The sequence below is a fragment of the Sinohyriopsis cumingii genome, chromosome 14, assembly GCF_028554795.1.
Source record: "Sinohyriopsis cumingii isolate HCF-2022 chromosome 14, ASM2855479v2, whole genome shotgun sequence".
NCBI classification, from domain to species: Eukaryota; Metazoa; Mollusca; class Bivalvia; order Unionida; family Unionidae; genus Sinohyriopsis; species Sinohyriopsis cumingii.
Window position 1 is genome coordinate 77,776,345 of NC_142974.1, and position 14,792 is coordinate 77,791,136.

Below are 14,792 nucleotides of genomic sequence, written 5' to 3' on the forward strand. Positions count from 1 at the left end.
CTAGAGGAACCATGACAGCAATGGATAAAGCCTTTTCAACAGATACATGAACATTCTAGAAGAACTATGACACTAATGGATATAGCGTTTTCAATACATACATGAACATTCTAGAAGAACCATAACGTTAATAGATGAAGCCTTTTCAACACATACATGAGCGTTCTAGGGGAGCCATGACAGTAATGGATAAAGAAGGTATCGAAACTTATATGACCGTTCTACAGAAAATATTTCAGTAATGGATAAAGACCATTTAACACAAACATCAACAATCTAGATAAACAACGACTCATTTCCGGACGTACATGAGTAATATAGATACACCACAACAGTGGAAGATATAATCCTTCCGCGGCATACATGATGAACTTAATAAATCCGAAAATGATGAAGATACTGCATATGTTATAGATTCCAATCTTCACCCATTCAAGTTCAAAATGGGCCACAAGGAAACTAAGATTATGCAGAATAAGCACAATCAGAAAACCGTCATGAAAATGATGAAAAATAAACTAGACCGGGCTGCATAAAACGATTTGAGTTTATTTGTGAGAAATTTAGCAAAACATACTAAAAACAAAGTTAAGTTCAGAAAAATGCCCTCAGTTGCATCAAGTGCAAGAACATTAACATTTAAACACAAATAAATACCCACTGCTATCATTATTACAGTTATTGACCTAATTGTATCTAACTTTTGTCTTAGTATTAATTCGGCAAGATATGATGTTCCATAAAAATGATGGAAGAACTACAATTATGAATTCAATAGCATTCATTGACTTTCGTTTCATTTTTATCATTATTTATAACAGTTTGGTTTTATTTTCTCTTAATAAATCTTACTTTTTCAAATTATACACAAGTTTTAAGGTTAAACCAGCCAATGTATATTCTGTATTATACACAGATATAATGCCTGTTTCAATCTCGTATTACCTGTGCCACCCTATTGTATTACTTAGCCTTAAAGTTTCCAAAGACAGGAACGTTAACGTCGTGTTACCTTCAAACGTACATCAACAAGACGTGAATAGTATTCAGGGTATATAGCTAATATACATATGGGGAAACTAAATTAAAAGTAAGCCAACTGTTTCTGAATTTGGAGACCTGACTATTACAGTTTAGGAGAATACAGCATTTTAACGCATTTCTCATTTAGCGTGGAGAAATGACGACAACTTGAACCTTACTTCTGCCAATGGTAAAAATCCCAAAACGTTGAATGCAGTTTCTGCTATCGTTTCCTGTAATAGTCGACTAAGTATTCCTTTATCTGCAGGAAATATATACATGCGTTATGATAATTTTTATGTATAATCTGAGTCAAAGTTAAGATTACCGCATCATGATGACAAAATGCCCCGCTAAGATTACCTAAATATACTTGAAACGACGTTAATGGCATATGATCCTAAATAATAAAGTAGACGAGGCGTGAACAGATATGAATAAGATTAGTGGTAAATAAAATATAAATTCCAATAAGTTTTGTTTAATACACGGTCATGTCATAAACAAAATATTAAAAGGCTTATATAATACATAATTTATAATTAAACAGTCTGATCAGAATATTCCTTTCAGATGTATTAGTACTTACCAATTCTTTGATCTGTGCGTTCTGCAAAGAATATATGAAACTTGACATCAGAAACGTTGAAATAACTTTGTTTCATGTTTTATTTCGTTTCAAAAGATATCTCCGCCTACGCCTATTTGACAACATCAATTTTAATACGTGCTGTTTTTACAATCTAGTTAAGTCCCGCTATTATAGTTTAAGTTTTCCTTCTTTTCCATCGGCATATCACATAATTCACTGTGGGCTATGTATTTATTCATCCACCCTGGAGAGTGCCCTCTGTAAAGCCATGAAATATTAGCACGATAGCAAAAACAGTCAACGTTGCCAAAAGGTTTTGATATTGACCATTTCTCTAGAATGTTGATTTTTTAAAAAAATCTGTATTAACTTACGGATAGTTCTATAGTCTCTATGTTGTCAATATATTAGAAATACTATGCTATAATCACATGCAGTTAATACCACCATCGTCTCTCTCGCAAAGAAAGAATGCACAATAATATATATATATATATATATATATATATATATATATATATATATATATATATATATATATATATATATATATATATATATATATCTATATATCAGTTTATGAACGTAAATAACTATGGTTGTACGATATCCCACCATGGTCCCACAAACACCACGTGGTGCATCATCCTTTACATGCGTAGACTATATACATCTATGTCTATGAATTTATTCAACGTTGCATGCATGTACCTATCATGGAGTTTCTGAGTATACGAGATAATTCTTAAAGATGATAGATAAAATAGAAAATGACCTAATGTACTGAATGTACAAGAAAGTATACCTTTATATAGCGGATACATGTACGCGAAAGTGGGTAGTTCTACAAATCATGTAAATCTTGATTATATTGGCTAACGTGCATGACGGAGTCCACTACCATGGAAAAAAACTATGGCGAAAGGTATGAAGATTAACAACTCTTTCGATGGAAGGGAAAGTTTATAACTGGCTTGACTAGGGAGATGAAGGTTTCCGCTATATTGGATACTGTAAGCAGCTGTTGATTCAACACTATATTGAATGAGAGGATAATGGTATTATTTAGCTAATTTATTTCGATTCAAAATAGTTGAGTTTCGACTATTCAGCCTTGACAATGCAAATTTTGAATATCCGCTGTTTCTACAATCTATTTAATTTTAGTTATTCTTTTGCATCGCCAGATCACGTAATTCATCTAGTGCTATACCATTTTTTATCCACCGTGGTATGTGCCCTCTGCAAAGCCATGCATTAATAGCCAGACAGATAAAACATGCAAAATTGCCAAAAGTGTTGAAATTGGCTATTTTTCTAGAATGTTGTATTTTAAAATACATGTTTTAAAATTGCTACATAATTAAGGATAGTTCTAAAGTCTATATATTATCTATATATTAGCAGTGCTATGCGATCATCACATGCAGTTAATACCACCATGGTCTTTGAAAGGATGCACAAGCATAAGTCAGATGAAATATATAATGACCTAATGTACTAAATCTACCAGAAAGTACTAGATTATATATTGGATACCTATATGCAAAAGTCGGTAGATCTACAAATCATGTGAATCTATATTATATTGGCTTACTTGGATGAGATAGTCCACTAACATAGAGAAAAAAACTACTATTATTTAGCTGATTCATCTCAAATCAGGTGCAGGATGCTTTCAACTTATGTACCCTTTAATTCCTGGACTAAATATAGTTTATACTGTTAAATCTTATTTTGCGCATATATACAAAATCCGTCTCTTATTCTTGGCATATTTCCATATCTATTATTTGTTTATTAAGGTACATATCTAGCTAAAATATATTCAAACATTTTTTTCTTAACTTTGTGATCTAAATATATCTTTTAGATAATGCAATGGAGAAAGGTATTGTGAATCCTTAGTTGGAAATGACTGGTCTTTGAAAGGATGCACAAGCATATATATATATATATATATATATATATATATATATATATATATATATATATATATATATATATATATATATATATATATATATATAATATCATAGTGTCTGAGTACACGAGATAATTCTTAAATATGTCAGATGAAATATATATGACCAAATGTACTGAAGGTAGCAGAAAGTACAAGATTATATATTGGATACCTGTACGCGAAAGTCTGTAGAACTACAACTCATTTGAATCTATATTATATTGGCTAACTTGAGATAGTCCACTACCATGGAAAGAAAAATACGGCACATAAGAATGAGGATCACCAACTCTTTTGATGGAAAGGGATATTTATAACTGCCGTTGGTAGGAAGATAAAGTTTTTTCCGCTACAGTGGATAATGTAAGCAGATGTTGATTCAACACTCTATTGAATGAGAGAACAATATTATTATTTAGCTGACGTATCTCAAATCAGGTGCAGGCTGATTTCAGCTTATGTACCCTTTAGTTTCTGGACTAAATCTAAATTTTATTTTCAAATTTTATTCCGCGTATATTTACAAAATCAATCTCTTATTCTTGGCATATTTTCATAATGTTGTGTTTGGTTTAGTAAGGTACATATGTATTTTTGATTTTTCATTGCTGTGCTTGTTGATCTTGCTGGTCTCGTGTTTGTCAGTTTCAGCTTTAGAATATTTACCATAAGTACGTAATGTAAAGAATGAGTAAAGGTCCTCCAGAACTATTGAACTTGTATGTTGATTGTGCTCTTTTGTGTTATTGTGTACCTTTGTAGTAGTAGACAAGTGATACTGAATATGTATTGTCTTATTAAATAACTTGACACATGAAAATGTATTTCAGACCAACAGTCCGCCTTACTCGAGAATTTAACTATTTGCTGAAAAAATTATCAGTGACACTATGTCAAACAGTACAAAAATCACCAGTTTAATCTTCGCAATGTATAGAGATAATTAAAGACTCCTTCTGATTGTTAGTCCGTCTCCCTGGAAAACCGCATTTCCTCCCAAACCTTTATATGCGTAATCAATATAAGTTTACACATCATACACATTTGATAACCATTTGTTAATGAGACATGGCTATTGAGGATGTAAATGAGTCTCCGATAAAGGATATAACGTTCACATATAAAATATTACTGTTACCCGCTTAGCTTAATTCTACCTTTGACCTAATCCCAAACGTACAGACGTAGCACAAGGACACGTCCTGAATGTATTGGTCTTGGCGTTTTGACCTCTAAGTGAAATGCAGCGTGATGGAATCGAGGAAGTATAGATTATTTGATGATGTGGCAAAATACGTAGTATATATATATATGTCACCTCTGAATGTGATATTGCAAGAGGAGTGGAGCAGTGCTGTTTAAAGTAAATAGAGTGCGTGTATCTGATGTTAATCTGATGATATCAGACTTCAAGCCATGAAAAATCATGTAAGTGCTATATGATTTAACTTTGTATTTATTTACGTTTCGTGGAGTTTCGGAATAAAAGATATAATTCTGATAAATGTGGGATGAAATGTATAATGACCTAATGTACTGAATGTACCAGAAGGTACAATATTATATATCGGATACCTGTAGGAGAAAGTCGGAAGGTCTTCAAAACATGTGAATATATACTGTATTGGCTAACCTGGATGACGTAGTCCACTAACATGGAAACAAAAAACCTAGAGCATATAGGAATGAAGATTACCAACTATATTTATGAAAGAGAAGGTTTATAACTGGCGTGGCTAGAAAGATAAAGGTTTTCCGCTACAGTGAATAATGTAAGCAGATGCTCATTCAACACTCTATGGGATGAGAGGACAAGGGTTTTATCTAGCTGACTTATATCAAACCAGGTGCATGGTGATTTCAGCTTATGTTCCCTAAGTTTGTGAACTAAATAGTTTTTGTTTTTAAATCTTATTTTGTATACACATAGAAAATCCATCTTTTGTTCTTGGCAGGTTTTCGTACTTTTTGTGTATTAATGAACATAATTAGAGGAAATGTAGTCAAATATTTTTTTTCTTCTTAAGTTTGTTCGTAAAACTGTGGTCGAAATATAAATTAAATGCCAATACAACTGAGAAAAATAATATCAATACCTAGTTGGACAAAACTGACTGGGAGTGGGTGTAGATGTGTATTTGTTGTACTTGTTGCTGGTTTCGTGTTTGTCAGTTTCAGCTGTAGAATATTCACAATAAACACGTAATGCAAACAATGAGTAAACGTGCACCGTAACCAAATTGAACCTGTATGTTGTTTGTGCTATTATGCGTTATTGCTTAACAATATAGTAGTAGACCAATGAAACAATCTTCTCTTGTTTTCTTATTAAATAACTTTACAAAATAAATTGTATTTCAAAACTACACTCAGCCCTGCTCAAGAATTTAACAACTAATTGGGAAATTATCAGTAACTTGTCAAACAGAAACACAATTAGTAATTATATCTTTGCGATGTATGGGGATAAGTATATATATATATATATATATATATATATATATATATATATATATATATATATATATATATATATGCACACATGTGTCATACAGAAAAAACTACAAATATATTTACCTTTGTATATGTTTTCCATTTCATTTTCGTTACTATTTCAAAAGTTAATGTTGCGCATATAACAATAAAGACATACTAACATTTTTGAAGTATTATCATCATCAAGCAAATGTTAAAAGCTCAGTGCCATGCTAAGCCAAATGCTAGTTTACCCTGACTACACATTTGCATGATTGCTGGTGCTGAGATATTTCCATTTGTCAATCCGGTAGCTGACACATTACAGTTGTATTTTTCACATTTCTGTTGGATTTCACGATTTTGTATTATCCTGAATTTGATTAATCTGATGTAATCTATGTTGAAGGGGAAATTAAGCCAGTCATACATACATACATACATACATACATACATGCATGCATGCATTCATACATAGATATTTGTAAGTATATATTAAATTTTCTCTGTATTGTAAGTAAATAAAATACTTATTGATGTTGCTAAAATTGTTAGTTTCATTTTCTTTCTGTTACATAATGTAAATCTAGATTCACAAATGTATTTGCGCAAACAATGGCATGGATGAACGTTTGTGTGAGTTATAACTGTCAAGAAACGTTTGACATTCAATCTAATACCATGCAGTTAGTTAATCAGGTCGCATTGGAGTTTTGCTACACCATCGATAGATGACGGATCAAGAGAGTCGGCAACGTTGTATCGTGTCAGGGCTATGTTTGCTTGTTCTTTCAATCGTTCGAGGCTACCATGAAATGGATCCAACAACGGTTTGCCTAGTTCCCGGCTACTGACAGATCTGTGGCGGTCGCTTGGAAACCGACCGTGCAGCGCAATGCCCTGCATATGAAATATTCAAATTGTGGTATCAATGCCAGATGACTTTTGCATATAGATATGCCCCGTTCACGTAGCATGCAATCTACAGTTGCAAATTGACCACTGTCGTAAATTCCAGTTGTGCTTCATCAAGTTGGCTTGTACGATGACCAATTGATAATGTGAGGAGTTGCAATGTCATGGAACGAAAGAATAATTGTCATTCCCAACATCAATGAAAACTACAAGATGATCTCATTGGAATGTCTTGACATAATCGGTTGAAAGATGGAGTCACTCGTAGTTTCTCATGGCGACGCTCGTTTTGCAATCTCTAATCCATGGCTCTGTGCTGCATATAAAACTTTCAGCTTGCTCACTTGCAAAAAAGTATTTATATGAGTACATGACTGAATGGAAACAATGTTTATGAAACAAAATAGACACAAATTGACCAATTCGATTCATCGCTGTCATGCGAAGTCATTTCCGCCGAAACCATTGAGCAAGCGAACACTATTTGGTCCACGTTTGGTCGTCAGAATATGGCTAACTACCACGACTTGTGTATGCGCACACATGTGTCGCTACTAGTGAAAGTCCTTGCTATATTTCGTGATAGTGTCATGCAACTGTTGTGCGTGCTTACAATTTCGATCCCGCGCATTACTTCTCGTTGCCCGGAATGGTATAAAATGCGTTGCAGCCAAATACCAAGGTCGATCTGGAGATACACACGGACATTGAGCGGAATACATCTGTCGAACATGAAATATGTTGTGGGATGTATAATATAGTAGGTCTGATGTAAAATGCTTACAAGGGACAAGAAAAGATGGCGACGACAAGAACATCATTAACAATACAATGACCACAGTATTTAAAACATGTCTTCGCGTATTCATCATATTGAATTAAATATGCATGTTATTTAGAGTTTATGTGCTTATGTGAAGCCACGATTATATGATTGTTGCTCCTACCCACCCCAGCTCTATCAGAGCTGCATTACCCAACCCATGCTACAATAAAGCCTTAACATCAGACGCTTTAAAGTCCTTCACGCCTTTAAATATTATAACAAAATTTACTCGCGGTTTATATATGCTAAACAAATTCCCTTTTAAACAAATCAATATTTTCATACTTTGAAATATGCCGCTGTCTGACTTTTCCCGCGATAGGCCGCTGTCTGACTTTTCCCGCGATAGGCAGGCAGCTGCCTTGTCTGTCAAATTGGAAAACTGTAATTATGTATGTGCGCACGCGCATATGCGTGTGTGTGTTCTTGTGTGTGTGTGTGAGAGAGAGAGAGAGAGAGAAAGAGAGAGAGAGGGAGAACGACAGAGAAAGCGGGATAGAGTGACTGTCGAGCTAGAAGTCGAATTGAGTTGTGTTTTTATTTCAATTTTTTGATTCAATTATTTGTACTGGTAGACAAACATCGTCGACAAATTCACCATTCACCATTTATAGGCTCGTCAAACGTTAGAATAAAATTACATTGTATACACTTTGACGTAATGTAGATCCATTTTGTTTGATTGGGGTATCGTCTAAAAAATAATATATATTTATCTCTCTCCTTACATAATTACGTTAAGTTGATGACCAAAGACAATTAATATTGCAAAAATGTAATAAAAATAGATTTAAAATACTTTATTTAATGATACACTAATACAAAAATGGCAAATGCTATGAACAGCTAGGTTCATGTCTCCAGTTATTTTGTATTGAGATCTATATAAAACATGTATAGTGTAAACTTCCTAACTATTGCTTCCACTAATGTCTTCAAATTCAAATATGCTATACACTGATGAATGTTATCAGCATAAATAAATGCCAACGAAGCCTGATCGAAACATATAATAAGTATATAAACAATTCAAACGAACTTCAGATTCTGTAGATATGTCACTTTCTCTCGAAAACAATTGTAGCAGCAATACACAAGAACCATTCGACGTATACACTTTTTGTCGTTTATGAACTCTGGAAGCAAACCAACGTTGTCGGTTCTCACCATAGACTCTATAGACAGCAATTTACAACAGGTTTCGTGGCAAATACTTACCCAGCAGGGGCCAAACATCCAAAACGACGAATACTTTCCCACCATGTGTCAAATATCCAAAACGTTGAATAATTATCTAGCAGGTCTCAAACATCCGAAATGTCCAATAATTACCCAAAAGGTGTCACACATTCAAAACGTCGAATAATTACCCAGCGAGGTGTCAACAATCCAAAACGTTGAATAATTACCCAGCAGGTGTCAAAATTTCTAAAAACATCAAAAAATTACCCAGCAAGGTGTCAAACATCCAAAACGTTGAATAATTATCCAGGAGGTGTCAAACATCAGAAACTTAGAATCGTACTTGCATTTTTCAAACAAAAACTTCACTCTGTTGCAATTGATGTTTAACCTTTCCTTCTAGCAATCAGCCCTTCACAAGCGGTAAGTAATCGACATTTTGCATCAAAGAGCGTGTAACTAAACACCCCGTGATCAATTACATACGCAATGCTGTGTTTCTCTCCTACAAGCCTGTCTTATTGAAAGACAGAGTGAGCTAATGGGGGTCAAGTATATGAGAATGGAGAAACCTTTGTTTTCTTGAACTCGTCTTTGCTTTCACAAACTTGTAAATGAACCTAACAATTAACAGCAATAATATATCAAGAAATTCTAATTGACCTAAGCTAAAGCCAGCTTGCAAAAGGAAAAAGCGCATTAAAAAATGCGCGTGCGGTCACAATGAAAATGAATCACACAAACCTACTCGGAAATGTTCACGTCTTTCTAACGCAATCTAAGCAGAATCAGCCCATTGTTGAAAAACAAAAAGCCTCTGCCAATGTAACATTAAAATTGCGGATCTCAAAGGCGACGAACATGCAAATGAACGGCGGACCATTTTTATTTATTGAGGCGGGTCAAACATTGATGGCTTCTGTGACCCCTACCATGCGAATGTGAACGTGCTAAGTGCTGTCAGAACTGCATCCCGAGTGCCTTTGAAGAAATGATATTGCCAGGGATCTCGGAAAAATATGAAATTATTATTGTATTATCCTGTTTGAGGGGAGATCGGCTGTTATGTCTTCGCATCGGAGGCCACGGAAGCGCGTCCATTGATTTATCTTGATTTACTAGCGACGAAATAGTAAATTGAATGCTTCATATACGATTTCATGTTCAATCAACTAGCGTCGAAATGGACTATTTAAAAGACCTGGACTGTTTGGGTCGCATACTCGGTGAGGCCTCTTTGCATGTGGTATTTTGACTTGTACGGGGTAATACCACAATCTGAAGTTTTTAATTTTCTACACAGACGCGGAAAATCTACGCTGCTGGTTTATTCAACGCTACCGTTGCAAACGTGAACATAATCACTGATATGCGGATATCTCGTAACTGGGGTATTGAATCAAATCAATTCGTGCGTTCTCCGACATAACAAGGGCTTCTTCACACTGCGTTGTATCTTAGAAATTACACCTGATACAATACAGTGGTTCAAAAGAGACGTAAAACATGTCGTATCGTTATATGACTTTGATGAAAGCAGGTGACATTTCTCATTTTCAGTACTTAACAAAGGAATAAAGGAGAATAGTCCTTCCTTCGTTACAGCAAACGGAAATTGTGAAAATATTAAAATGTGTCAATCAAATAGACAATAACAAAGTAAAGACAGAAAAAGCGTATTTTGTAACAGCAGCGTCACGCAAAATATTTAAGATTTATCAAGTTCAGTACATTATAAAAAGTAAAGGAGAACCGTCTTTCCTTTCTAACAGCTAATGGTAAACGTGGAAATATATCAGTTCCAATGCATAATAAGATACATTGGGCGAACAGGCTCTCCTAGTTAACGGCAAACGGCCAACTTGGAATTATAAACATTTGTCAAATCACTGCATAATAAGAGAGCATGGGTGAACAGTCCATTCTCCGTGAAAGCAACCGGCAAACTGCAGTACAAGTATAGCTTACACGTGCACACCTGTTTGACAAGTTTTGCATTGTTGGAAATAAAATTAGCTATATACAAGTACGCGCTGTGAACGACTAGACAAAAAAGATGGTTAAAATAATGAATAAATGAATGTATGATTGTAATAAGAGACAACTCAGACTAAAACGGATTTATGACTGTTACATTACACAACGGATCAAAGTACAAGTTTGGACAATTTCTGCACACAAAAAGACATACCTAGAAACAACAATTGGCAATGAAATGGACGTTCTGCCTCTGAAAAAGAAAACGTTAACTTCAACATTAGTTTAACAATAGTCCATATGAAATAATTCCTTTATACAATAGTATGCAATGCTTTTTGACATTTAGGGATGGTCTAGCTCAGCGACCCGACGTGCCGCTAGTGTGGATCTAGCCAGGTTTGCAACAAAAGCGGAAAACTGAGTTGTTGTTGGCGTTGATCTGGCAGCATTTGTAATATTTCAAGCGAAAGCTGTAAACATCCAAATGTTTCGCGTGGAACTTAACAGCGGTGATTGAAACCGCTAGGTGCCTCCCCAAGAAAGCTAACTGAAACATCTGAGAACGAGTGAAGCAGAGACCGTGTTGTGTCGTGTGTGTTTGTCAAAGGAAACGTCGAAACACACACCTAAAGTTAGAAAATCCGGCAAATCCAATGTGTTAGAGCCCGTACCTTCACCAATACGATTATTGAATTTAAGTGGAATAATCATAAAAGCACTGACCGACCAAGCAAATGAACGAACCGAGGACATACACATTAACGGACTTGTTTATACTATGTGGGATGGGTTTGATGAAAATAAACCTCACATGTTAAAGGTGTATAAGTCCGGATCGTACTATTCATCTTAACCGGATCTAGATGCGAATATGTCCAGTGACAGTGGCATCGTCAAATATCAATATTGCGTTTAGAATGAAAATACAATGTTCCATAACTTTTTACACGTACAGCATCAATACAATTGACAGACGGCGATGAACACGTGTGAGGTACTTAACGTCGGGTACTCAGCCATCTGCTTGGTGTATTTTTAAAATTTACCATTACATGTGCGTGATGGATCCTGATCAGCCACTCTCTAACGATGTTGCAGATTTATTGACGAGCCATTATATCAGCTGGTAAAGCATGATAATATCGAAAGTAATTTTGTGCCTCATGTCGACGAATAATTCCTTGAAAAGGGCATTGATCAACCCTCGGATACACTAAATTATAATCTACTCGTTGGTCAGATAGAAACCGATATTTCTGATTGCTCATTTGTGATAATAAAAACTGGATGCCAGCTTGGAATCTTTGCACCGAAATGCAAACCATGCCTGGTCGCTGACTATATCCATGACGTACGTAACAATTCCAAGGGATTGCTTCTACAGCAATTACGTGGAATACACTGAAACATCCGCCTCGATAAATGCCTCCGTCAAGTATATTGAACTAACGACATTAACACGACCAGTAAAAGAAAGACGAGAGAGCGTTAGTCATCACGAATGCACTGTAACAGGTCATGTGTGAAAGCGACCAGCCACTGTACCAAGGACAGACATAATGCCATTTTAGGTAAACGTAATAACATGTTCTGGGAATGGATATAAACACGAAACATACATATCCCCCGGAGAAAAAAAACTGTATTTGATTGCATGGCGGCTGTGCGTTTGAAAAAGATGTTTGGTTTGCAATGACATGTTTATTGCACATAAACAATGCAAACCTGTAGATAAATTATACTACACAATACTGCTATTAATAGAAGAAGGGTGATGGACCATCATATTTGTGAACAGCGGAATAGAAGTTGCAAGAAAAAAATCACCAAAACGAGCAGTAGTCCCGAAATACATATATGTATGTGTGTCGTCGAATATGCCGTTTACATTCGGTTCGTGCGAATCGCAAACAAGCCTAATTTCTCCTCGCATCAATCAGATGTACCACAAGAGCTAAATCGACAGGTAGCAGTACCAGCAAAGTATTTTCGTTACTAGCGCATCAGCTAATACGTGATTATTCCAGAATTGTCGGGAGGCAAATAGCAGAAAAATATAAAAAAGTAAACTATACCGTATGATCATTATAGATAAAACTATTAACAGAGCGGAATGAACGATATTTTTGGCGGAAATGGGAAGCTTCCGACAAATCTGGACGCAGATACAGATCCGCGGGGCACATTTATACTCGATGGGCACGTGCGTTTCACCATACAAATTTGAGTTCGATACCTCACGATCTTAACTCATATCGTTACCCAGCGAGGATGCGTAGTTCAATTGATTAGTTATGTCCTGCATACCTCCTGCTGCTACTGCTTGATCACAAATCTGAAATATTCTTGACTTTAGAAGATAATGGAAACTTGTCGAAACGATTATAATTGAATATAATGGAAACTATGGATATCTCCAATTCATGCTATTCATCAACTCATTAACCAGCTTTCATATTAAATGCGTGTTCTGTTAATTACAATTGGATCAGCGCAATGATATGCTACCATATATGTGCATCATTGTCAATGCATTAAAATTATGTATGCTTTACTTTATGCTTATCTGATTATCTCTGCCTTTTTGTATCTGTCTCCCTCTGTTTCTCTGTCCACACACACACACACACACACACACACACACACACACATATATATATATATATATATATATATATATATATATATATATATATATATATATATATTCAAATATAGAGCAAGTCTCTAAGTAAATGTATTTCTCCTTCTCCCTGCTGAAAGTGTAATTGATATTACAACAAATCAAGTTTATGCTTTAAGTGAACAATGACATTTATTTTTCAAACAACATCATACATAACAACTATTGATATATGATTAAAATTTAAACATTCGGACCATTATACATATTGATAAATCTGTTTACTTCTACTTGAATACAGTATATTAGTTTCCGACTTGGAAATTTCAAACTTTGTTGACAACGTTAAATGTTCTGGGATGAGACTGACTTACCTCCTGGCTCTGTAAATGTATTCCTGCATTTTAAAGCAATGCATTCCTATAATGTAGCTTCTAAAAGGAACATTTCTCCAAAACTTACATGCATTAAGCAAGCATGCTACACAAATCAGAACAATAATAGTACCTTGAAACAGGGAGCAATTGGACAGGTCTAACATTAAGTGTTTATGTTCACAATATTTATCAGCAAGCCTAATCGCCTACACAACGAGGACAGAGGTACATGTGACAGGATGTGGTAGTTTCATAAACGTGTTTATGACGCATTTCCCTTTTATGTTTCTTAAATGTTGCTCTTCTTGGCTGGTGAGTCTAAAATATGTAAGCCTAAAAATAACGTGAGTAATGCAGCGTTATAAATAAACTATCCAAAGAACCAACTGTCAATATTAGTGATCAAAATTTGTAAATACGTTTTCTGCAAATATTTTTAAATGAGTAAAATGATAAAGAAATATTGTAACCTCACGTTTTCGTATTAAGTGCATATCACTGATATATGCGTAGATCGAAAAGGCAGTTTAAGAGTCGTAAGTCCGTATCTTGGTCCGGAATGACTTTTGTGGATGTCAGTGGCATTGGGTACGAGTCTTCTGAAATCTTTGTTCATTGCCAGATACAAATAGATCCCATTTTGTTGAATAGGCGTGTTTTGCATACCTTTGATAGATCTTGTATTTCGTGTGTTTTGTGGCAGTGCATTCTTGTACTACATTAGCACAAATGTAATTTATCTTAAATTGTTTTAAAATAGGTATATAGTGGAAACAAAAAGTTTATTTTTGGCCATTTATTACGATACGTGTGAATAATGTTTATGCGTGGAA